Source organism: Trichechus manatus, unplaced genomic scaffold, assembly GCF_000243295.1.
Source record: "Trichechus manatus latirostris isolate Lorelei unplaced genomic scaffold, TriManLat1.0 scaffold00011, whole genome shotgun sequence".
NCBI classification, from domain to species: domain Eukaryota; kingdom Metazoa; phylum Chordata; class Mammalia; order Sirenia; family Trichechidae; genus Trichechus; species Trichechus manatus.
In genome coordinates, this window is record NW_004443947.1 from 8,034,377 (window position 1) to 8,061,779 (window position 27,403).

The window sequence follows — 27,403 nt, forward strand, 5'->3', positions numbered from 1 at the left end:
TGTCCTGGATTCAAATTCTCCTTCACCATTTCCTAGCTGTGTGACTTCAGGTAAGTTACTTTGTCTCTCTGAGCCCAACTTCATCTACAACAACCTTTCATAGGGTTGCTAAAGGATTGAATGAGCCGCAAGGCGCATAGTAGGTACTTAAATGGTTTCTTTTTCAGCTTAGAGGAGGGAAAATGTATGTTTGGAATGAGCAGCAAGACAGGGTGATTCCTCATGTTTGCTTTGGAAAACCAATCTAAAACTCACAGCTGTGCCACAATCTGACATCATCAGACATCAGACACATTAAGGATAGCGTTCTTAATTGAAAATCTTCAGTCTGTGATTAATTGCAGTCCTGTTCAGATCCTTTCCCTGAGAATTTAATTTTTCTTCCACCCTTTCAGGGGTCAAGCTTACAGCTCAAAGATGGCCTCTTTCTAGTGCAAGCTGGAGCAGAGCTCATCTGGATTATAAACCTAGACGGTATGGAGTCACCTGGCGAGGTTTATGTGCAGCAGCTGGGGCCCAGCCTACCTAATTAGGACCAGAGAGTGGAGGAGAAAGGGATGGGCGGTATACTCGGTGCCCTCCTCCAGTGTCTGGTTCCAATAACGGCAGCAAGTAGCAGAGGTGGCAGGGTGAGCGCAGTGACATCATCCCCCCAGCTGTTTTACACATCTGTAACATGGCTCATTAGGACTCTCTTAACACCTCATCCTTCCCTGCTCCGAGGCTCCAGTTGCGTGAGACAGGGTGCCTGTGCGTGGGAGGGGCGAGGGGCCCAGAGATCAGGGCTGACTTCATGGTGGAAGATTAGCCTACGCGCTCTACCGATGTCCAGAGTCTTCACGAGGCCATCCTTTTGGAGCACACGCTCCTTTAGAGTGCTTCTGGGCTTAGTATGAGGCTGGCACTTCTGCATGATCACAGCGCTTCGGGCCCAACTTCATATCGGAGAGTAGAACATCTGCAGCAGCTGCAGAGATGTTTTTGCTTATTTTAAGCATTGTAAGTTTTTTCTAGCCATGAATAACAACAATAGAATAAATCATCCCAGAGTTTATAGAGGAGGATTGTTTCTTTTTTTTTTTTTCAATAACAACAAAATGGCATATCATGTGCTATGAATATTACACATAAAAAATACCACCGTATGTATATGCAGCAGTTAACCATATATATTTAGATCTGGGAAGCTGTATTAAGTCAGAAGAAGAGAAAACCTTCCTAGCTGTGACTGGAAATCCTAAATTACTAAACTAAGATAAATAAATAAATAAAATTAGTTTTATTACTGTCAGGAAGAGTGCATGTTCTAAAATAAAAGATAAGTGATATCAACAAAATAAAAAGAAAATGTTTATCAACACACAGCCTTATAGAATAAAGCAGAGTCCAGACCTGGAGGCTTTGGTTTGAGTTCTACATTTACTTGGGTGGTGGGAGAGGATCATTTTACCTCTTTAAATTTACTTATCTTTAAATGGAGACGATAAAATGCCTCTTTTGTAGGTTTTTTTGAGGAGATTAAAAATATAAAATATGCAAAGTACTCAGCACTGCATCTATCACAAGGTAAGTGCTTGAATATGTTAGCGATTACTATTATTATTTCCCCTAAAACAGTGTTGTAACGCAAACTAGTGATGGAGATACACACACACACACACACACACACACTCACTCACATTCACTCACATGCACACACACACACACACACACACAGAGTGAGCCCTGGTGGCACAATGGTTAAATGCACAGCTGCTAAACAAAAGGAGAAAAGATCTGGTGATCTGCTCCCATAAAGTTACAGCCTAAGAAACCCTATGGGGCAGTTCTACTCTGTCATACAGGGTCGCTATGAGTTGGAATTGACCCAACAGCACTCGACAACAACATGCATGTATGTATATATACCAAATGTGTTGTGATCAAACAGATTCCGACTCACGGCCACCCCATGTGTTACAGAGTAGAACTGCTCCATATGGTTTTATGGCTGCAATCTTTCTGGAAGCAGATTGCCAGGTATTTCTTCCATGGTGCTACTGGATAGATTTGAGCCGCCAACATTTAGGTTAGTAGTCAAGTGCAAACGATTTGTGCCACCCAGGGATGGATGGGTAAATAAATAAATAAACTAACAAATAAATGAATAAATGTATATAATTATTAAGTGCCACATGAACCTTGTTTCAACTAATATAAATTGATTAATATAAATTCAACTAATATAAATTGATATTGACTGTATAAAATGTACCATTACTGTATGCGTAAGAAACAAAAAAGGCTGCCCATTAAACAGTGACCCCTCGCTTTCGTATTATAGCAACTGTATGACACATATGTCCAGTTAGGGCAGAATAGGTCATGTTGCAGTAGCAAACAACTACAAAGTTCCAGTGGCTTAACACAACAAAAGTTTCTTTCTAGCTTGTTTGCATGTCAAACCCAGGGTGCAGCGGGCTCTGCTCACCGCAGTCCCTCAGGAACCCAGGATGGTGGAGGCTTCATGTCACCATGTGCTTCCACAGTCACTGTGCAGGGGCCAAGGAACAGGGCAAAGTGCACTGACCCTTCAAGGCTCCCACTTGGAAATCACGCCGTTGGCCAAAGCAAGTCACAGGGGCACACCTAACTTCAAAGGGGTATGTACGCCACCAGAGAAGTGCAACGCTACCTTGTATCCAGAAGGAAGAGAACTGCCTTTTTTTGTAGAGCTTAATGTATAGCTTAAGGAAGCCAAATTTTAGAGATGCCAAAATGCAACATATGTATATATATATATATCTTAGAACCAATAAAATAGAGGATGCTAGGGAGATTAAAATTACTGCGTGGTAAGTGTGATAGTGTGAAAGAATGGGATTCACTTAGGCAACACCTCCTCTCTAGGCCTCAGTTTCTCCATCTGTAAAATGGATCAGGTGGCTTTCTAATTATCTATACTTTAATGATCATAATTTGAATGGTTATTAAAAGTACAAGAATCAAATTCTGGAAGGAATCATCCTTCTTGGGCCTTTAATTGAAAATAATCTAATTGCATAGATTGAGCCCTCTTTTCTTGCAAGTAGGTCCATGCATATAGAAAGCATGTGTTGTGAACCATTGCTGTTTGCCTCCCCATCACCCATTCCCTCGTGTTCTGGGAGATCTCAAGGTGTGTGGTCAGGTTAAGGGATTGAGACATAAGCGAGGCAGGGCATCATGTTCCTCTGGCCACTGGGATTGACTCAGGGTTGTGTTCATGACAAAACCTGATTCAATGAGAAGGAAATAGATGTTTTTTCCCTATGACTGCTGGGATTGAGCTGTGCCTGCAGCCAGAACTTTTCAATAACATAAACCAAAAATTCTTTTTTTTTGGATAAAGCACTTTGAGTTGGGTTTTCTATTACTTGCAATTGAAAAGCTGAAATGGTCCTAACTGATATGGAGTGAGACAGTGATTTTGAGCATTTAATAAGAACCACAGTTCTGTGCCTGAATACCAAAAGATATGATTCAATATGACCTTTAGCAGTATATAGTCTGTTTCTATGAGTTTTCTGAAACACCCATCTGAATTCCCATAGCAGAGCTATATTGTCTGAGTTTTACTTTAATGCCATACATGGTACAGCCATCTGAAACTTGCAAATGTATTTGCTACAAAAAAATACCACTGAAGACATTGTCTCATATGTCACTCAGTGATATCTTCATAAGTAAATTTCTTTTAGAGTTCAACGTTACGGGAAACTTGATGGAGGACATACCCCGTCTTCTGAAAATAAGTGAATAATTGATCATGTATTCTTTTTTGCTTAGGCTGGCAGGAAGCTGAGAACCAGATACAAAATCCAGTCTCAAGCTACTCTATACCACATTGTGATTGATGGTGTCCCTGGGTGGTGCAAATGGCTAACATGCTGAGCTGCTAACTGAAAGGCTGGAGGTTTGAGTCCACCCAGAGGTGCCTCAGAAGAAAGACCTGACGAGCTACTTCTGAAAAATCAACTATTGAAAACCCTATGGACCACAGTTCTACTCTGATACACATGGGCCACCATGAGTCAGAGTTGACTCGAGGGCAACTGGATTTTTGTGATTGGTCCATTTTCCTTTTCTTGATTCTGGTGTTCTATACATCTTACATTGTGTATGTTTTTGTTTTAAGCCATTCCAAATTCCTTAATGGAAGAAACATATTACAAACAAACAAATAAAATGTGTCCGTATTATTACTGTTATAATTATAGGAGAGAAGACATTTCTTAACTATGCTAATCATTTCCTTTGAGTTGAAACATGGAAAACTAGGCAGAAACCTCCAAAATCCAGATATTGATGTGAATTATAGGAACTATGCTTTTTCATTCTCCCAAACCACACAGCTTTCTGTTTTAAATATAACAGTTGAGGTCCCCCAGGAGGCAGATTGCTTCACTGTGTGGCGTAGGGAAAGAAGATGGATCCAATTCAGACAGGCTTTGGCTGCTCACTAGCCATGCAACCTAGGAGAAATCATATAACTTCTGTGAGTCCCAGTTTTCTTACCTGTAAAAGGAGGAAATAGTGCCTACCACAAAGAGTTATTGTGGAGCATGAAGAGATTGTAGATGCATGGTACCTAACTCAGTGCCTGGCGGATAGGCAAACTCGTTGCCTTTGAGTTGATTCCAACTCATAGCAACCCTATAAGACAGAATTATAAAAAGAGCAGACTGGACATGGAGACAAATGGGAAAACAGATACCATGTGAGAACTGTCTACAAGTCAAGGAACCAAGGAATATCCAGGGCTACTGACAAGGAAGGAAATGACACAGCCAAGACCCTGATTTGGACTTTTAGCCTCCAGAGCTGTGAGAAAAAGAATTTCTGTTCTTTAAAACCACCCCTTTGTGATATTTGTGTTACAGCAGCTCTAAGAAGCTAAGGCGCCCTCCATAACTAGTGCTGAGATGGGTGTTTTGTTGAAGTTACTCATCTGTTCGTGGTTTTTCCTTCTGAGTTTCCCAGCAGCCAAAGGGAGGAAAAATCAGTTAACTAATTTTTATTGTGAGAGAGAAAATAACTCCCAGTTTTTTAAGAGAAGTGAAGCCTTTCCTCAACACCTAGTTCTGAAAAACAAACAAACAAAAAACATTTTGGTTGTGGGCGTCATTCACCCCACCAAACCCACTGGCGTCGAGTTAATTCTGACTCATAGTGACCCTGTAGGACAGCGTAGAAATGCCTCATAGTGTTTCTTTATGGAAGCAGACTGCCACATCTTTCTCCCACAGAGTGTTTGGTGGGTTCAAACTGCCGACCTTTAGGTTAGCAGCCGAGTGCTTAACCACAGTGCCATCAGGGCTCCTCTGGCAGATAGAGGCCCCCCAAAAGCCAGGCCATGTCTCCCTCTGGCAGAGAGCTGCCCTGGGTTCTAGTCCCAGGGATCTCTGCCTCTTTGCAGAGCCATGCATCTGTCATGACTTCCACAGGAGGGCCTTGTGTCTCTCAGTCTTTGCCCCTTAGCCTTCGCCCAGAGGCTTCCCAAGAAACAGCTACATGGAGCCTTTTCCTACATTTACTGTAGGGATATTGTAAGGACTTTGTCTTCTATGTGATTTAGGGTCCCCCGGATGAAGCCCAGGAGCCCTGGTGGCATAGTGGTTAAGCGCTCAGCTGCTAACCTAAAGGTTGACGGTTCGAACCCACCAGCTGCTCCTCGGGAGAAAGATGTGGTAGTCTGCTTCCATAAAGATTCAAAGCCTTGGAAACCCTAGGGGGCCGTTCTACTCTGTACTACAGGGTCACTATGAGTTGGAATTGACTCAACGGCGATGGGTTTGGTGAGGTGGATGAAGCCCACATCCAAAATGTTTTTTGTTTGTTTTTCAGAACTAGGTGTTGAGGGAAGGCTTTGCTTCTTTAAGAAACTGGGAGTTATTTTCTCTCTCACAATAAAAATTAGTTAACTGATTTTTCCTCCCTTTGGCTGCTGGGAAACTCAGAAGGAAAAACCACGAATAGATGAGTAACTTCAACAGAACACCCATCTCAGCACTAGTCATGGAGGGTGTCTTAGCTTCTTAGAGCTGCTGTAACACAAATATCACAAAGGGGTGGTTTTAAAGAACAGAAATTCCTTTTCTCACAGCTCTGGAGGCTAAAAGTCCAAATCAGGGCCTTGGCTGTGTCATTTCCTTGTCAGTAGCCCTAGATGTTCCTTGGTTCCTTGACTTGTAGACAATTCTCACACGGCATCTGTTTTCCCCTGTGTTTGTTTCTGTGTCCAGTCTGTTCTTTTTATAACTCAGATGGGATTGGGTGTAAGATCCATGCTACACTGACATGACCTCATTAACATAACAAAAGTAAACTCCTATTTCCAAACTGGATAACATCCACAAATACAACCGCCAGGAAGTCAACACAGATTTGAGGGGACACAATTCAGTCCATAACAGAAGGGAAGGTGGAAGGTTCAGTGAAGGGACTCTGTCAGAGAAGGAAGAAGAAGATGCTGTGGGAAAGCCGAGGAATCCTCTGTATTATTTATTTTCTAGAAGCCTTGACTTTCTCCTAGAACTTAAATGATCCCCCTGTAGGTTTTGGTACCCTTATTTATATTTTCAATGTATTTTTGTTTTCCAAGCTACCTTAAATTGGTTGAACAGTGGGTTAGAGGTGTAAATGTTGTTGTTGGGTACCATCGAGTTGATTCTGACTCATAGCGACCCTATAAGACAGAATAGAACAGCCCCAGAGTTTTCTTGGCTGTAATCTTTATGGAAGCAGATCATCATGTCTTTCTCTTGCGGAGCTGCTGGGTGGATTCGAACCACCAACGTTTTGGTTAGCAGCTGAGTGCTTAGATGTTGTGGCACCAGGGATCCTTAGAAGTATAAGTAGCGCATAAATAAAGTAACTTTGGCCTGTTGTATCAGCCTATTGTAGATTGATTGCTCTTTGCAGTGTGACTTCGCAGCTCCTCCCATCAAGAGCTAGAGTCCATTTGCCTACCCCTTGAATATGGGCTGCCATGTGACTTGCCTTGGACAATAGGATGCATCAGAAGTGAGGGTGTGTCAGTTCCCAGCTTTGGCCTCAAGAGGTGTGAGTGCCCCCACTTGCTCTCTTGGACTCCACCCCCCCACCATGAGAACAAATCTAGGCTAGCTTGCCAGAGGATGAACTCCTCCACCCCCTGCCCAACTAGGTGAGTGATCCCACCCAAGTTCAGAAGAACCGACCCATAGCTGATGCAGATGCATAAATAAGCCCAACTAATATCAATACCAGTAGAACTGCTTGGCTGACCTGGAGACTCATGAGCAATAATAAATGCTTATTGTTTTAAGCCACTTTAGGGGTGGTTTACCACACAACAGCAGCTGATACACTCTGCCAGTGTATCAGCTATAGTTATGGGGTATGTGGTAAATGCTACCTAAGTGCCTGTTTTATGGCATGAGATAGTCTCATGTCTTGGAATTGAGGACATACATTATTATGTGGCTTTAGTATATTTCTTGGCTGACTTTCAAATTTCAGAAGGGACTATAACTCTGAGAGAAGTGCATTAGACTGAAGCTCAGGAGACCCAGACTACAGTCTTAGTCCAGCTGTGTGTGTTTGGTAGGTCACTTTTCATCTAGGCGCCCCAGTTTCTCCATCTGCAAAATGAAGGGGAGAACCAAGCTTGGAAAAGTGCAGCCAGAACCTTGGCCACCACCATCAAGCCGCAGAGACTGTCCCATGGGGACACTGCTACTGCTACAAGGATAAAACTCTAGAAGTCACCGATTGCCCTGCTACTGTCTTGCGTGGGCCACTAGGGGCTGGTGCTGGAAGTGAGATGTTTCTGTTACTCCAGCTGCTTCCACCAGGGTGATTTCTCCATTGTCCCTCTTCTTAGTGTCACCAGCTCCAGCACAAGATAACTGATGTTGTATGCCTTTTTGCTTTGGCCGCCAGGAAGCTCAGAACCAGACTTAAAGTTTGATGTCAGGCTATTCTATACCACCTGTGACTGGTACATTTTTCTTTTCCTTGGTTCTGGTGTTCTGTGCATCTGGTGTATTGTGCAGTGTAATGGATCGCTTTTGTGTAGCCTTTCCCACCATGGTCTTGTAACTCGCACCCAGGTGACTGGGCAGGACTGTGCATTAGGGTAATTGTGGCCCACCAAAGGGATTGGTCACTTTTGCCATCCTGCTGGGCTTGAAATGAGCTACCCCAGAGGTGGGAAAGAGAGGATCCCACCACTATCAAGGAAGAACAGCCAGAAGCAGAGAGCGCGTCCTTTGGGCCTGGGATCCCTGTGCTGAGAAGCTCCTGGACCCAGAAGACAGAGAGCAAGCTGTAACCCTGAAGATGCAAGAAGCGGGAGCAGAGAAGCAGTGGCAGGAGAGACCGCACAGTAGGCTTCCCGGCCCATGGAGCAAGAAATCTGAATGCCTTTGGGCAGAGGCGGAGGGTCAGGGAGAGGCGCGCCTGCAAGCATGGCTGGGAAGAGGCTGTCCTTACGGCAGAACTGTATCCTGAGCGTTCCTGAACCTGAATTATAACCTGTTACTTCCCTAATAAACCCCATAATCATGAGTATTGTCTGAGTTCTGTGTGGCCACTGCAATGAATTATCGAACCCAGCAGAGAGGTAGAAAGTGCTGTGGGAGGGATGGTGGTGTCAGAATTGGTACAGATGGTGGAGAGAGGAGGCATGTCTGACCTCCGCCTCATAGGAATCAGCCTTGGGCTGTTGATCTTGATTCTCCTTCCCTCTTGTGAAGTTAGAGGAGTTCAGATACCGCCCCATGCCCTTTTTACATATTGTCTGTATGTTTTTGTTTTAAGCCACCCCAAATTTCTCAACGGAAGAAGCATATTATAAACAAACAAATAAAATGTGTTCATATGACAATATGGAGTGATGATTGGCTGTGGGGGGAGGCTGGGAAAGTGAGTGTCTGGTCTTTCCAGCTTCCGTAGAGGGAGGTGGGCCTTGCCTATCACTAAGATTTATGTGGTAGGGAGTTCCCCAAACACAGGAAGGAGGTTCAGTCTCTGGGCACCTAAACATTGGCAGAAAAATGTTCACTACACAAAATCCTTCATAATGTTGTCCCAAGACTCTGTGAAGATGCTTTCAAAATGAGTCTGTGAGGCTTGATGGGGGCATAGCATACCAGGTGCTTGACAAACCTTGTGACTATTCAGAAGTTGCATTGACTGTCCTGGAACTAGTAAAGACAGGGGTTACTGAGATCAGCTGTGCCTGTTAAGCCCCCCTGTGGTCACTGAACAAGGTTCCAAGCACACGCTCCAACCCGCCCTGGAAATAGGGGGCCCTGCACCTCTTAGGGGTAACCCAACAATTGAATGGGGCCAAAAAACCAGGTTGATGAGATGACTTCAAAAGCCAGAGCCTCTCAATTACCAAGAAATCAGCTGGAGAACATTACCCTCAGGCAGAACTGCAGGCAGACAACTCATTAAAATGATTGCCTTTGGTAATGAAAGCCATGCTGGCTGAGAGGCAGGAGACCCAGCAGGCCTGGGAAAGTCCCAACACGTCACAGACCCAGAGTGCTAATGCAGACACTCTGCTCTTGCTTCTAACTGCAAAAAATATTCAGCTTCCTTCTGGCATCTTTTTCTCCAATCTCTGCCCTTACTCCTTTTCCCTTTACACTCTCAGAATACAGCACACTTTGCAATAACATTGCAAGGTGCTTAAACTAGGGCTTCGTGTTGGTGGGTTCTGGTTTGAACCCCTGCTGAGCATTTGCATTTCTAACAAGTTCCCAGGTGATGCTAATGCTTCTGGTTAGGGACCAATTATGAAAATTACCATTGTTGTTAGGTGCCGACAAGTAGTTTCCGACTCATAGTGACCCTATGTACAACAGAACGAAACACTGCCTGGTCCTGCGCCATCCTCAAAATCGTTGTTATGCTTGAGTCCATTGTTGCAGCCACTGTGTCAATCCATCTTGTCGATGGTCTTCCTCTTTTTCGTTGGCCCTCTACTTTACCAAGCACAGTGTCCTTCTGCAGGGACTCATCCCTGCTGGGAACATGTCCAAAGTATGTGACACATAGTCTCAACTATCCTTGCTTCTAAGGAGCTTTCTGGTTGTACTTCTTCCAAGACAGATTTGTTCATTCTTTTGGCAGTCCATGGTATATTCAATATTCTTTGCTGACACCACAATTCAAAGGTGATTGGAATGCGAAAGTTAGAGACAAACAAGAAGGATCGGTAGTTGGAAAATGTGGCCTTGGTGATAGAAACGATGCCAGAGATCGCATGATAGAATTTTGCAAGACCAATGACTTCTTCATGGCATATACCTTTTTTCACCAACATAAATAGTGACTATACACATGGACCTTGCCAGATGGAATACACAGGAATCAAATCAACTACATCTGTGGAAAGAGACAATGGAAAAACTCAATATCATCCGTCAGAACAAGGCCAGGGGCCAACTGTAGAACAGACCATCAATTGCTCATATGCAAGTTCAAGTTGAAACTAAAGAAAATTAGAACAAGTCCACAAGAGCCAAAGTATGACCTTGAGCATATCCCACCTTAATTTAGAGACCATCTCAAGAATACATTTGATGCGCTGAATACTAATGACCGAAGACCAGACGAGTTGTGGAATGACATCAAGGACATCATACATGTAGAAAGCAAGAGGTCACTAAAAAGACAGGAAAGAAAGAAAAGACCAAAGTGGATGTCAGAAGAGACTCTGAAACTTGCTCTTGAATGTCAAGTAGCTAAAGCAAAAGGAAGAAATGATGAAGTAAAAGAGCTGAACAGAAGATTTCAAAGGGTGACTTGAGAAGACAAAGTACAGTATTATAATGAAATGTGCAAAGACCTGGAGTTGGAAAACCAAAGAGAAGAACATGCTTGGCATTTTTTTAAGCTGAAAGAACTGAAGAAAAAAAAAAAGCCTCGAGTTGCAATATTGAAGGATTCTATGAGCAAAATATTGAATGACCCAGGAAACACCAAAAGAAGATGGAAGGAATATAGGGTCACTATATCAAAAAGAATTGGTCAGCCTTCAGCCATTTCAGGGGGTAGCATATGATCAGGAATCAATAGTACTGAAGGAAGAAATCCAAGCTGCACTGAAGGCGTTGGCAAAAAACAAGGCTCCAGGAATTGATGGAATAGCAATTGAGATGTCTCTACAAACAGATGCAGCACTGAAAGTGCTCACTTACCTATGCCAAGAAATTTGGAAGACAGCTACCTGGCCAACTGGCTGGAAGAGATCCATATTTATGCCTATTCCCAAGAAAGGTGATCCAACCGAATGCAGAAATTATCGAACAACGTCATTAACATCACTGGCAAGTGAAATTTTGCTGAAGAATATTCAAAAGTGGTTGCAGCAGTAAATGAACAGGAACTGTCAGAAATTCAAGCCAGATTCAGAAGAGGACGTGGAACCAGGGATATCATTGCTGATGTCAGATGGATCCTAGCTGAAAGCAGAGAATACCAGAAAGATGTTTACCTGTGTTTTATTGACTATGCAAAGGCATTCGACTGTGTGGATCATAACAAATTATGGATAACATCGTGAAAAATGGGAATTCCAGAACACTTAATTGTGCTCATGAGGAACCTGTACACAGATCAAGAGGCAGTCGTTGGAACAGAACAAGGGGATACTGAATGGTTTAAAGTCAGGAAAGGTGTGCATCAGGGTTGTATCCTTTCACCATACTTATTCAATCTGTATGCTGAGCAAATAACTCGAGAAGCTGGACTGTATGAAGAACAGGGAATCAGGACTGGAGGAAGAGTCATTAATAACCTGCAATATGCAGATGATACAACCTTGCTTGCTGAAAGTGAAGAGGACTGGAAACACTGATGAAGCTCAAAGACCACAGCCTTCAGTATGGATTACACCTCAACATAAAGAAAGCAAAGATCCTCACAACTGGACCGATAAGCAACATCATGATAAATGGAGAAAAGATGGAAGTTGTCGAGGATTTCATTTCACTTGGATCTACAATCAACATCCATGGAAGCAGCAGTCAAGAAATCAAAAGATGCATCACACTGGGCAAATTGGCTTCAAAAGACCTCTTTAAAGTGTTGAAAAGCAAAGATGTCACCTTGAAGACTAAGGTGTGCCTGATGCAAGCCATGGTGTTTTTAATTGCCTCATATACATGCAAAAGCTGGTTGATGAATAAGGAAGACCAAAGAAGAATTGACACCTGAAAACCACTAGTAGAGCCAAAACCAAAACCAAATCCATTACTGCCCAGTCGATTCCGACTCATAGTGACCCTATAGGACAGAGTAGAACTGCCCCAGAGGGTTTCCAAGGAGCTGCTGGTGAATTTAAACTGCCAGCCTTTTGGTTAGCAGCCAAACTCTTAACCACTGCACCACCACTAGTAGAGCAGTGGGTCTCAAAATTTATCATACATAAGAATCACCTGGGGATCTTGTTAAACTGTAGATTCTGATTCGTTATACCTGGGGGGCAGAAATGCAAATTCGCAGCAGGGGCTCGAACCAGAACAAACAGGTTTGAAGCCCTGCTAGGAGTCCTGAGCAAGGAAAAGATTACAGTGATGTCTTAGTGTCCTAGTACTACTGTATCAGAACACCATGAATTGAGGGTTTTAATGAACAGAAATTTATTTTCTCACAGTAAACTGTAAGGCTAGAAGTCCGAATTCAGGGCACCAGCTCTGGGGGAAGGCTCCCTGTATCTGCTCTGGGGGAAAATCCTTGTCTCAGCGTCTGTTCCTCAGTTCCTTGGCGATCTCCACCTGGCATCTATCTTTCCCCCATTTGTGCTGGCTTCTCTCTAAGCCTAATCTGTTCTTTTTATATCTAAAGTCATTAGGTTTAAGACACATCTTATACTGATACGGCCTCATTAACATAGTAAAGAAACACTTATTCCCCAATGGGATTATATCCACAGGTATAGGGGTTAGGATTCCAACACATATTTTGGGGGGACAAAATTCAATCCATAACAAGTGCTCTCTCAAAAAATCTTACATACAAGGAAGTCCAAAGCATTCTGTTTTTTCCTATGATAACTACTTAGATGCCTTTTCAAAAATCAACTTTATTGAGCTGTAACTTACTATGACAAACCTACTATGAATGTATTTTAAGTGCATAGTTCAAGTTTTGACAAATATGTAAACCTGTGTAACCACCACCCCAATCAAGAAAAATAACATTTCCATAATTACTGAAGGCTCCCTCATTCCCCCTGCCATCAGGCTCCACACACCCTGCCCCACTGATCTGATTTTTAGCCCTATCAATTAGTTTTGTCTGTTTTATAACTTCATATCAAGGGAAGCACTCAGGAAATTCTCTCTTGTATCTGGCTTCTTTTACTCAGTATAGTGTTTTTGAGATTCATCCATGTTGCTGTGTGTCATGGTTTGAATTATGTCCCCCCAAAAATGTGTATATCAGTTTGGCTGGGCCATGATTCCTGGTACTGTGTGATTTCCCTATGTGTTGTAAATCCTGCCTCTATGATTTTAATGAGGGAGGATGGATGGCAGTTGTGTTAGTAAGGCAGGACTGGATCTACAAGACTGGATTGTGTCCTGAGGCAATCTCTTGAGATATAAAAGACAGAAGTGAGCAGTGAGACAGGGGGACCTCATACCATCAAGAAAGCAGTTCCAGGAGCAGAGTGCATCCTTTGGACTGGGGTCCCTGCATAGAAGCTCCTATTCCAGGGGAACACTGATGAGGCCGACAGAGAGAAAAAGCCTTCCCCTGGAGCTGACACCCTGAATTTGGACTTTTAGCCTACTTTGATTGTGAGGAAATAAACTTCTCTTCGTTAAAACCATCCACTTGTGGTATTTCTGTTATGGCAGCACTAGATGACTAAGACACTGTGTTTATCAATAGTTTGTTCATTTTTGTTGCCAGGTAGTATTCCATTGTATGGATGTATCGCAATTTATATATCCATTTAGCTATTGATGGATATTTGGGTAATTTCCAGTTTTGGCTATTATAAATAAGACTCTTATCAACATTTGTGTACAAGTTTTTTGAGGGTATATATTTTCATTTGTCTTCGAAAATAAGAAGTGGAATGCCTTGATCATCCGTAAGTACTGTATACTTTTCAATTTTTAAAGAAACTGCCAAATTGTTTTCCAATGTGGTTGTACCATTCTGTATTCCCACCCACAGTGCATGAGTATTCTAGTTGTTCCACATTTTTTGCTAACACTTGGAATTGTCAAATTTTTTGTTTTTTAATTTTAGCCACTTCAGTGGTATCTCATTGTGGTTTTAATTTATATTTCTCTGATGACTGATGATGTTGAGTATCTTTATATGTGCTTATTGGAGATTCATAAATCTTTTAAGAATTGAAGTCTTTCGCCCATTAAAAAATTTGTTAGTTTGTCTTATTACTGAGTTGTAGCAGTTCTTTTATATTCCAGATACAAGTCCTTTGTCAGATATATGTTTTGAGACTACCTTCTCTTATTCTGCAGCTCGCCTTTTAATTTTCTTGATGGTATCTTTCAAAGAACAGAACATTTACATTTTAAATTTTGATAAAGTCAATTTATAATTTTTTTGTTTATGGTTTATGCTTACCCCAAGTTTGTAAGGATTTTCTCCTATTTTTTTTCAAAAAATTTAATATTTTTAGCTTTGACAAGAGTTACGTTTTGCACATGGTCTGAGGTAGGGGTTAAGATTAGTTTTTTTTCCCTATGAACTATTTAGTCATTCTGGCATTAGTGTAAACATCTTTTTTTGAAATAACAAATATATTTAAATACTTTCCAGTTTTCTCATATTTTTGGTCTCCCTGCTTTGCTGGACAGGACACATGCCTATGTTGTAATACACCACTGAGTTCTGGCTTTCATATGTTGAATTTGTGTTGCCTGTGGGAGACCCAGGTGGAGATGTCTATTAGGCTGTGAGTGGGATGGAGCCCAGAAGAAAGGCTGAGCTTTAGATCTAGAAATGGGAGATATATAGATAATGGCTATAGTCACAGGCATGGCAGGTCCTCGGAAAACTACAGCTAGGATCTTTCTGGGTGCTGCAGCCCCTTCTTCCTCTTCTGCCTAGAAACATAACAGCTTCACACTATTACTCCCCTGGGGGCTTGACAATCCGCACCTTTATAAACAGTCCCTTCATTAAACTGTCTTCCCACACCCCTTTTGGATGTGCCATCTGTTTTCTCTTGAGACCCTGACTGATATGCCCAATTTTGAAACAGTTTATTAAAAGGTAAAGTCCTGAATTATTGTACCCTTTGCAGAGTTCCCAGGCATACATCTGACGGGTGTTTCATCAGCCCATCACTAGCAAAAGCTCCAGGCTTCTACTGCAAAGCCCTAATGCAAGAACGCAGAATCAGATCTGGTGTGGGGTGTAGTATTGATTGGTAATTCCTAAACTCATTCATCAAAGGAGGCCTGCTGGTTTCCATGGGGCACTAGACTTCTAGCTCCACAGGGGCAAGAATTGTTTCTGGGTTTGCTCACCCTTGGCTCTCCAGCACCCAGGGGAGCACCTTACCCATAGTAAACTCTGTCCTTTGGAAATCCCACAGAGGCACCCCCTGCCCCCAGCATGTTAGTATGGTATTGCCAGCATTTTATGGGTAAAATACATAAGTATAATCTAGTGAGGGCATTCAGACAAGTACACCAGCAGTCCCAAAACAGTATAAGATATGCTATGATGCAAGCTGTGTCTTTTTTTTTTTTTTTTAAATTAACTTTGCCTATTTCAACATTTAAAGGACTTTCTAAACATTTCCTTAAGGCCACGTTGGCCATAAATGAATATGCCTTGGGACTGCCCTAGGGTTCCAGGTAAGGTTGAGGAAAGGTAAAATAACAGGTGGGTGGAGAGAGGGATCCTGGGGAGAGTGGAACCCACCCCTATTGGGCTATAGTGTGGTCACCATCTACCTTTTCTTTTGGTGCATGGCAGGTGCTCTAGACCTGCTTCAAATCCCACTTTGTAGATGTGCAGCCTTGGGCTCAGGTCACTGAACAGCCCAGCTAATTCCAGCTCAAAAACCGAAAAACCAAGCCCATTGCCATTGAGTTGATTCCGACTCATAGCGACCCTATAGGACAGAGTGGAACTGCCCCATAGGGTTTCCAAGGAGCAGCTGGTGGATTTGAACTGCCGACCTTTTGGTTAGCAGTCGTATCTCTTAACCACTGAGCCACCAGGGCTCCAATTCCAGCTCAGGTAGGGCTTAATTTAGGGAATCAAGGACACTACCTGAACATACCTTCTCCCTGTCACTCCCTGAATCTGCTACCTTCTTTCTTCAGGCCTCACAAGTTGGTAGCCTCAGGGCCAAGCCTCACACGCTCTCTTATGCATCATCACCTTCTGCCTTCGTTTCCAAGGGCCACCATAACAAAATACCGTAAACTGAGAGTCTTATGAGAACAGAAATTTATTGTCTCACAGTTGTGGAGGCTGAGAGTCTAGATCAGCGTGTTAGCTGTGTTGATTCCTTTTGAGGTTTTGAGGGAGGCTCTGTCCCATGTCTCTCTCCTAGATTCTGGGTAGCTTCAGGTGTTCCATGGGTTGCAGCTACAAGGCAAATGGTATCCTTCCTCTGTCTCCCTGTCTCTGTGTATTGTCTCCTCTTCTTATAAGGACAACCGGCATATAGATTAGGACTCACCCTACTCCAGGATGACCTCGTGTTAGCCTAACTGATAACATCTTTAAAGACCTTTTTTCCAAACAAAGTTACATTCACATGTACAGGGGTTAGGACTTCAACATATCTTTTTTTTTGTGACCTGTCTGGTCACAAGCCAACTGCTGAACCAATCAATGTGGCCACAGGATATAATATGCCAACGAGCTTAGGCCTGGGCCATGCCCTCCACTTCTGGGGATGGGGTAGAGCCTCATCCAGACCACATGGACTGGGAATAGGGTAAGAGTAGAACTTCTTCCCTGCTCTCCCCCCCACAACACACACTCAAAGGAGTTGAGAAGTATTCCAAGGGGAATGGATGCTGAGGAGGCAAATGACAGAACTGTCTCAGACATTGCTTCAAGTCCTCCATTGTTGATATTTTAGAGAACAGAATGGGTGTGGGGGGAGGTAAGAAATCTCTGGGTTTAAATTCTGGCTCTGCCGCTCACTCGCTATGTGAACACAGGCAAGCCAGCTTACTGGAGCCTCACTTTTCTCATTTATAAAATGGAGAACATCCTTTCCCACTCACCATCTATGTGTGCAAATGAACTGGCATGTAAAGGGCCTTGTTTGGCACCCAGGCCATGGGCATTCACTACATTGTAGCAATTATTATTATACTTATTATCATTCCCTGGCTTGAGCCTCTGGGAGTCCAAAGATGCCCAACAACCAGCTGCGAATCATTAGGCTTCATGTGGCTGACATCTGGGCTCAGGAAACCAAGTGCTGAGGAAGTGTCACAGTCACCCAGAACAAGGGACACCACTTGATGGGTGCTCAGGCCACAGGCTGAGCCTGTCTATCATCTGTGTGGCAGGATTGGGGGGGGGGCGGTGGGGTCCAACCTCTCTGTCCAACCTGGTGTCTCATGACTTGTTTAATGAAAGTCTGAGAGGGCTGTTAATTTTATCTAAGTGCACATTGGAGGGGTACAGTGTCTGGGTTATGGGGGTGAGGAATCAGGAGGAGGCCTGGAAAATTGAAGAGTCAGGGTTATGGTTCATGGAATAATTATTGCCATTTATTGAGCCCTTACTACTGGTCAGGCCTTGAGTGAAATGCTTTACATCTGTGCAGAGACTGCTAGATGTCTTCTAGTCTCCATTCTCCCTTACTTCTCACAGGATCAGAATTTCTGATTTTAAGCTGAGCACACACTGTCCAGATTAAGGGCAGCATATCCCGATCTCCCTTGTGTGACTACATTCTGGTCAGTGGGCTGTGAATAGAAGAGATATATGCAACTTCAATATCATTCCTTTAAAAGGAGGGGCATGTCCTTTTCCCTCTTCATGCTGGTGGGAACACAAACATGATGGTGGGCCATCTTGGACCATGGACAGAGCAAATACCTTAAGGATAGCAGAGCAACAAGAGAGAGGGAGCCTAGGTTCCTGGTACAGTGGAGCCACCAGATCAACCCTGAATTTGTTACGCCTGGATTCTGGGAGAGAAATGGGTCCCTATTTTTCTTAATGTGAGTTTTTTTGTTGTAAAAGAGACTCTAACCAATGCATATGCATCTTTATGAGAACAGGCTTCCATACTTTGTGAAGATGAGAAAAACAAGGCTCTGAAAAGTTTAATAAATTATCCAAAGTGTAGTGTAACACTAGCTGCTGTAACAAACAGACCCAATATTCAGCACATATGCACACACATATATTCATATTTATAATCCGTATGTGTGTGTATATATATATGTATTTATATATAGTCTTAAATAATACTATGAAGTTTATTTCTTGCTCACCTAACAGTAGTGGGTGGGTGAAAAAGTCAGTGGGGCAGCCTTTTCTCTGAAGCCATCAGGGATCCAGAGTAATGGAAGTGCTTCCATCTCCAACATGCAAATTTCAAAGTTGTCCTAAGGGTCATCTCAATTCCAGCCAGTCAGAAGCAGAAATAGCATGGAGGAGAGCAGGGAAGGTTGTATGGATCAGATCCAGAAGTCTCACATACCTTTTTCTCATATTTTATTGGCTAGAACTCAGTCACATGCCCAATCTAACTGCAAGGGAAGCTGGGAAAGGAAGATTAGCTATGTGTGCCCAGGAAGAAGAAGAAACACTTTTGCTGAAGAGCCAGCCAGTCTCTGCCACACTGAGGTCACTTAGCTAGAAGCTGCAGAAGGGGAACTAGTCTGCCTGATTCTGAAGCTCAACATCTTTTGGCTTTACTATGTTGCCTTCCAGTTTTGAAGCAAAGGTTTAGTTTGATGTCCATGATGATCTTTTGATATGTCAACTTCGCTAGGCTATAGTAACCAGTTATTCAATCAAACACTAATCTAGGTGTTTTGTAGATGTGATTAAAGTCCATAATCAGTTGGCTTTAAGGGAGATTACCCCAGATCATCTGGGTTACCAGTACGAGTTGTCGCAAAGTTGATTCCAACTCATGGAGACCCCATGTGTGTCAGAGTAGAACTGTGTGCTCCGTTAGGGTTTTCAATGGCTGTGATATTTCAGGAGTAGATCTCTAGGTCTTTCTTCTGAGGTGCCTCTGAGTGGAACCAAACTTCCAACCTTTTGGTTAGCAGCCAAGTATGTTATTTGCATCAACTAGGGACTCCATTCAAGAAGCTGAAAGGCCTTGAGAGCAGAGCTGAGGATTCCCTGATGAAGAAATTCCACCCATGCTGCCATTCCTGACAGCCTGCCTGCATGAAGGCTTTCAGGCTTGCCTAGCCTGCCCCCACAATCACGTTAGCCAGTTACTGGCAATACGTCTCTTCATATATCTCTCCTGCTGTTCTGAGTCTCTGGTTGGACCCTGACTGATTCAGTGTCATTTGCCCTCTGCCTCTAATCTTTTCTGTCGAAGATCCCTCCATGTGACAGTCCCTGATATTCCACTAATGGTCATTAATATATGCAACAAATATTTAATGGGTGCTTACTATATGCCTGACCCTGTGGAACCAGTGGGAGAGAGACTTTAATCAAATAAGCAGATCAGCAAATTTATAGTGATGCCCTATGATAAGTGCTGTGATGGAAGAGTTCAGAGTGTTTTGAGGAGACCTGATATCACCTGAAGAGTCAGGGATGGCTTCTTGAATGAGTAACATTTGGAATCTGAAGGATGAATACAAGTGCACTCAACCGAGGAAGATAGGGATGGCCTAGGAAGAACATTCCAGGCAGGGGGACCAGCATTGGCAAAGGACTGGAAGTGGGAGGGAGAATTGTAGGTTTGAGCATAGAAATGAGCCTGGAGTGGTTGGGGAGCTGAGAGCAATAAGAGGATAGCAGAAAACGAGAGGCAGGCTGGGGACGGGTCAGGCAGGGCCTTGCAGACCATTTTGAGGATTTTGATCCTTACCTTGAGAGCTCCAGGAAGCCAGGGAAGAATTCTCAGCAGGTGGATCATACGACCAGGTTTCCCACTGAAGGTTACTCGGGCTGCTGAGGCAGAAAGGATTGGGGAGCCCCATGGTGGGTGCGGAGAGAGCAGTTAGGGTCTCACAGTGTCCCTGGGTTCTCCCTCTTGTCAAAGGACACAGCAGCTAGGCCAAACCTAGGTACGTCAGGCTTTTCCTCCAAAGCATCCTCTACATTGCTCTCTTCCTCCTCCCTTCTACCTGGAAATCACCTGTTGAGCTGTCAAAACAAACAAAAAAAAGTTGCTGTTGAGTTGATTCCAACTCATGGCAACCCCATGCGTGTCAAAGCAGAACCGTGCTCCATTGGGCCTTCAGTGGCTGATTTTTCAGAAGAGATTGTCAGGTCTTTCTTCTGAGGTGCCTCTGGGTGGGCACTTAACCTCCAACCTTTTGGTTAGCAGCGGGAAGCACTTCAATCTTTTGCACTACCCCGGGACTCCTGAGGTGTCAAAGTCCTACTCAAATGCCATCTCATCAGGAAAGCTGCCTGAGTGTTCTCCAGTGGACTAATCAAGTGAGCCTCAGGGCTCCTAGCATACTTGCTACACACCTCAATTTCAGCACCTTTCCTATCATGTCATAATGATTGGCTAAAGTACTTGTCTTTCTCACTAAACCGCGAGCTCCTTGAGGGTGAAGATGATGACTTCTTTGCCTCTGTCTCTCTCGGTATCGCAGTGGTTAACAGCTCGGCTGCTAACCAAAAGGTTGGCAGTTTGAATCCACCAGCCGCTTCTTGGAAACCCTATGGGGCAGTTCTACTCTGTCCTATAGGGCCGCTATGAATTGGAATTGCCTTGACGGCAACAGGTTTGGTTATTTTTTCTATTTTTGCTCTTGGTATCAAGCACAGGGCAAGTTTGTTGAAGGAATAAACGAATGAATGTTATTGAACCACCCCCAGGGATACTTTTACTTCAGTAGGAAATGCCTGAAGAAGCCTTCAAGCCTTACATGAGAATTATCTGTGGAATTTCCACTTTGGGGACTCTAGGAGGAAGGGATATTTTTGGTCAGTGTGTCTGAAGCGCTCCCACAAATTGTACCACTCTGTGTTCATTGTGGGCCTACGCTGGCTACGGAGACCATTACATTTTTTTTTAACTAATAATTATACAATTAGATCAACATTTCCTAAAGGAGGTGCCACAGAATTTCAGTGCCAGCGCATATTAATAGGTGCTACACACACACACACAAACACACACAAATGCACACCCATGATTCCTCTATCAAATAATGTATGAAACACAGGTTTCAACAAAATTAAACAGGTTTCTTCTCTGCAAGGAAAGCTATACGTGCCAAAGTGGTTTGTGAAGCCCTAATTGGGACATACATGGTCTACCACATTTCAAAACTTAAGCAACCACAGAACCAGAGGAGCATCGGGTCATTAGTGCAACATAATTTTGGAAAAACTGGAATTGAGTTACTCCTTTAGAGTCATTCTTCAACTGCAACTATCTATATTGTCATCTCACAGGCCACTCAATGGAAACCCCTATAGGGACACAATGTTGTTGCTGTCAGCTGCTGTGGAGCAGACCTCTGAATCATGACGATCCCACACACAAGGGAACCAAATGCTGCCTGGTCCTGTGCCATCCCCATGATTGGTTGCAGATCAGACCATTGTGATCCATAGGGTTTTCGCTGGCTGATTTTCAAAAGTAGATTCCCAGGCCTTTCTTCCTAGCCCATCTTAGTCTGGAAGCTCCACTGAAACCTGCTCAGCATCACAGCAACACACAAGCCTCTAATGACAGACAGGTGGTGGCTGCACATGAGGGGCATTGGCCGGAAATTGAACTCAGGTCTCCTGCATGGAAGGTGAGATTCTACCACTGCATCACCACTCCCCTCCTTTGCCTGTCTGTTGTTAGTTGCTGTTAAGTCGCTCCGACTCATGAAGACCTTGTATATTACTTCCATTTAATCCTTTCTGGTTTTGCTTAAATAAAGGTCCCACAGGCACATGCCCCATTACCTATCTTCATTGCACTGGTCATATTTACAGTTACACAGTTACTTGTTTCACATCTGTCTCCCCCAGCAGAATGTAAACTCCAAGAGGGCAGAAGCACAACTGTTTTGCCCTCCATTATATGCCCAGCTGCTGTAGCATTGCCAGCACATAATAATCCTTCAATACATGTTTGCTCAAAGGAAAAAAAGCTGATTCTGGAAACATGTGCTAGGCAAGAGTCCCTGGGTGGTGTAAATGGTTAATGTGCTCAGTTGCTAATCGAAAAGTTAGAGGTTAGAGTCCACCCAGAGGTGCCTCAGAAGAAAGGCCTGGTGATCTACTTCCAAAAAATCAACCATAGAAAACCCTATGGAGCACAGTTCTACTCTGAAAGACATGGAGTCGCCATGAGTCAGAGTCGACTTGATGGCAACTGGTGGTGGTGGTGGATATGCCAGGCACTGTGGAGATAGTGGTAGCCTCACAGACACTGTCCCTGCCTCTCTCATAAGCCTGGGACTTCCCGTACTGACTGGAATCTGAAATCACCCTGCAAGGTCGCACCATCCCCTGATGAGAACCCGGAGGGTTATTGTTGTTGTTAGGTGCCATCGAGTTGATTCTGACTCATAGCGACCCTATGTACAACAGAACGAAACACTGCCTGGTCCTGCACCATCCTCACAGTCCTTGTTATACTTGAGCCCATTGTTGCAGCCACTGTGTCAATCCATCTCATTGAGAGTCTTCCTCTTTTTCACTGACCCTCTACTTTACCAAAGACCACAGCCCTCACTATGGATTACACCTCAACATAAAGAAAACAAAAATCCCCACAACTGGATCAGTAACAAATATCATGATAAACAGAGAAAAGATTGAAGTTGTCAAAGATTTCATTTTACTTGGCTCTGAAATGCCCATGGAATCAGCAGTCAAGAAATCAAAGAACACATTGCATTGGGAAAATCTGCTGCAGAACATCTCTTTAAAGTGTTAAAAAGCAAACAAAGATGTCACATTAAGGACTAAGGTGTGCCTGACCCAAGCCATGGTGTTTTCAATTGCCTCATATGCATTTGAAAGCTGGATGATGAACAAGGAAGACTGAAGAAGAATTGATGCCTTTCAGTTATAGTGTTGACAAAGAATATTGAATATACCATGGACTGCCAGAAGAAGAAACAAATCTATCTTGGAAGAAGTACGGCCAGAATGCTCCTTAGAAGCAAGGATATCAAGAGTTGGTCTCACATACTTTTGGACATGTTATTAGGAGGGACCAGTCCCTGGAGAAGGACATCATGCTTGGTAAAGCAGCTAACAACAACAATATTAGAAAATTTAGGATGATATACGTGGCTCGCCTTTGTGCCTTGGACTCTATTACTATTGGCTGGTGCTGTGTGAGGCCTGGGGACACAGTGGGGAGGAAGCAGACAGAGGTAGCGGCAGTTCTCAGGTTTGGACACAGCTCAAAAAAAAAAAAAAAATCCCTAAAAGGCTAAATGTCAGTAAAATGGATAAACATACCTTTAAAAACATAGAGGATATGAATCTCAGGTGGGCAAAAAGTAACCACTTCCTATTTTCTTTCAGCCAGTTTTAAACGAGATCTGAGGTCCCATCCTGATGGCCAGTCTCAAACATTACTGAGGCTCCCTTGCCCCTGGATTATGCTAAGGAGAGCCTTTGGTTCATCAAGTCACCCCAGTTCACACCGGTTGTCAAGGAGATGCCATTGCCCCAGCCAGCACATCCTCTTCAAATCCACATGGGGACTGGAAACTCCATACATAGGGTCACACTACCCACCTGCCTCTCTGGGATCCTGCCATCCCCTAGGGTGTTGCTGCTGGAGGCAGGAGCTGGCCCTCAGTCTCCCTGGATCCAGACATATTCCTTTCCTTGCTCTCTCCCTTCTTCCCTCTCTCTACACAACCCTGTCTACGTCTCCCCCCAACCCCACACACCTTCCAACACCCTGATCATCATCTCTGTAGCCAGCTCAGGCCAGAGGTCTGGGACCCACGGCACAACTGAGGGCTGAATCTGGCCTAGCACCTTGTTTTATTTGGCCTACCCAATGTTTGGTTTTTAATTTGACTTCGATGCCAACATTTTAAAGTCATAAGCTTTCACACAAAAATCCATATTTTTGATTTCTCTGAAACACTGGAAGTTCTGGCAACCCCGGGCCCGTGTTCCTACCAGGCAATGAATGGCCAGAGGCAGTAACTGTGTGAAATGGGTATGAAAGGATCGTTCTTTTTAGTGACTGCATAGCTGTCTACTCTAGGTGTGACTTTGGTATCCTTTTGGTTTGAAAATAAACCAAACTTCAGATCATTTTGAGAAGCAAGGCCAGGACTAGGGTGTGGCGAATGAGACCTCTAGGATGCAAAATTTCAGGAGGTGTTCATTCTTGCACAACCTGGACAGTGAGTGCTTCCTGAAATTCTGCACCCTGGGATCCTCACTCACCACACCCTAGTCTTGGCCCTGCTAACAAGATTATTTTTCCTCCAACATATCCCTTATTCTTCCAGCAGCTTCTTTTGCATCTGTGTTGTTGAAATACAATAAAAGGAGGCCTTGCCAAGTATCCCTGGTGAACTTGAGGCGAGCCCTTTCAGACAAGTGGTGAAGACAGACATGAGATTGAGCTCTAAGGTGTGAGTAGGCGATGAGATGAGAATTGCCAGCGTAGGAAACTCTCAAGAGATTTGTCATAAAGGGGAAGAGAGAGATGGGGCAGTAGCTGGATGTGAACTTGAGGGAGGGTTTTTGTTTTATTTTAATTTTAAGAGATGAGTTTATAAGTGAGGGGGAGGAATTAATAAGATGGAAGAGGCTGAACATGCCAGTTGGGTGGATGGGGGACGAGGTAAGCAACAACAGCACTATTCATTGTGTGCTGACCCCATGCCAGGCAACGTGCTGACAGCCACATTCTGCCCTCTCACCCAACTTTCCCGGCAACCCTCTTGGGGCGGGAGCCATCATTCTCCTCATCTCGCAGATGAAGCAGCCAAAACTCAGAAAGGCCAAGTCACTTCTCCAAGATCACATGGTGGAGTCTGCCTTCGAAATACTGCCTTTGAGGACTGGTGAGAATGACTACTCCAACACACACATCTTTACAAGTTGTATCTCAGAGCATTAAGCTCGAAGGGGGTTGGTCATAGGAAGATCATAGATGATGCTAGGTTAGGGGGTGCGGGCAGTGCGCCTTCTCAGGTTTCTCCCAGCTGCTTTCTAAGAGATACCCTCAGGCGGTGCCAGTGGTGGGTTTCGGACTGTCTGTTCAGCATGGGGTCCTGCCAGATGGTGGGAAGCCTTGAATGGAAGCCTTCCAGGCCTTTTGTCCCCCTGCTGTGATGGTTAATTTTATGTCAACTTGGCTGGGCTATGGTGCCCAGTAGTTTGGTCAAACACTAGTCTAGATGTTGCTATGAAGTATGTACATATGATTAGCATTGAAATCAGTTGACCTTAAGTAAACCAGATTACCCTCTATAGTATGGGTGGGCCTCATCCAATCAGTTGAAGGCCTTAAGAGCAAAATCAGAGGTTTTCTGAGGGAGAATTCTGCCTTCAGACTATAAATAGACATTCTGCTAGAATTCCTCTCACTCCGTCACTGCCTGACCTATGGATTTTGGACACAAGACTGCGGGAATTTCCAGCCTGTTGCCTGACCTATGGATTTTGGACTTAACTGCCTCCATAATAACCAACTCCTCAAAATAAATCTCTCTCTCAGTAAATACATCTCTTGGTAAAATGTCTGTATTTTACTGGTTCTGTTACTCTAGAGAGACCTGACTAAGACGCCGCTCTACCTCCAGACCCATTACCCAGGAACTTCAATGCAAATGTTTTGTATAGTTATAAAAATGGAGTTATGGAAATAATTTGTTCTCATACCAGTAGGACCATATTGCTACCTGATCTTGTTGTTGTTGTTATTGTTAGCTGCCATCAAGTCAACTCCAGCTCACGGAGACCCTATGTACAACAGAATGAAATGTTGCCCGGTCCTGTGCCATCTTCACGATCGATAGTATGCTCGAGTCCGTTCTTGTGGCCACTGTGTAGTTTCAACTCTGCTGAAACCTGTCCATCATGGGTGACCCTGCTGGTATTTGAAATACCAATGGCATCATAACAACATGGAAGCCACCACAGTCCAACAAACTGACGGACAGGTGGTGGTGGCTACATGATCTAAAGGCCATGTGATAATGACGTGACATTGCTTGTGAACAGTCCCACTGCAATTAAAAAGCCATGACCGTTCTGGGGACATGAGCTGTCCTCTGCAATACTACAAAGCCAGAATGGCCTGATCACAGGGAGCCAAACCACAGCAACCACAGCCATGCGTGGCCGGTTTTGTGGCACAGCTGAGTTTGAACTCAGGTCAGTCAGATCCCGAAGCCAAAAGAGAAGGGATGGAGATTCAGCCTTGGACAAGAGGCAGCCCACCTCTCTTCCTGGACAGGAGCAAAGAATGAAAGGACAGGTGTGCTTACAGGTACAACTTTGTGGGGCTAGTGTGTGGGTGTGTGGACAGAGAGGGCAGAAAGTTGAGGATGATCTTTATTTATTTTATTGTACTTTAGGTGAAAGTTTACAGAGCAAATTGTTGTTTTTAGGTGCCATTGAGTTGGTTCTGACTCATAGCGACCCTAGGTACAACAGAATGAAACACTGCCCAGTCCTGTGCCATCCTCACAATCGTTGTTATGCTTGAGCACATTGTTGCAGCCACTGTGTCAATCCATCTCATTGAGGGTCTTCCTCTTTTTCGCTGATCCCCTACTTTATAAAGCATGATGTCCTTCTCCAGGGACTGGTCCCTCCTAATAACATGTCCAAAGTATGTGAGAAGAACTCTCACCATCCTTGCTTCTAAGGAGCATTCGGGCTGTCCTTCCAGGACAGTCTTGTTCATTCTTCTGGCAGTCCATGGTATATTCAATATTCTTTGCCAACACCATAATTCAAAGGCATCAACTCTTCTTCAGTCTTCCTTATTCATTGTCCAGCTTTTACATGCACATGAGGCGATTGAAAACACCATGGCTTGGGTCAGGCGCACCTTAGTCCTTAATGTCACCTCTTTGCTTTTTAACACTTGAAACAGGTCTTTTGCAGCAGATTTTCCCAATGCAATGCGTCTTTGGATTTCTTGACTGCTGCTTCAATGGGCATTGATTGTGGATCCAAGTAAAATGAAGTCCTTGACAACTTCAGTCTTTTCTGCGTTTATCATGATGTTGCTTATTGGTCCAGTTGTGAGGATTTTTGT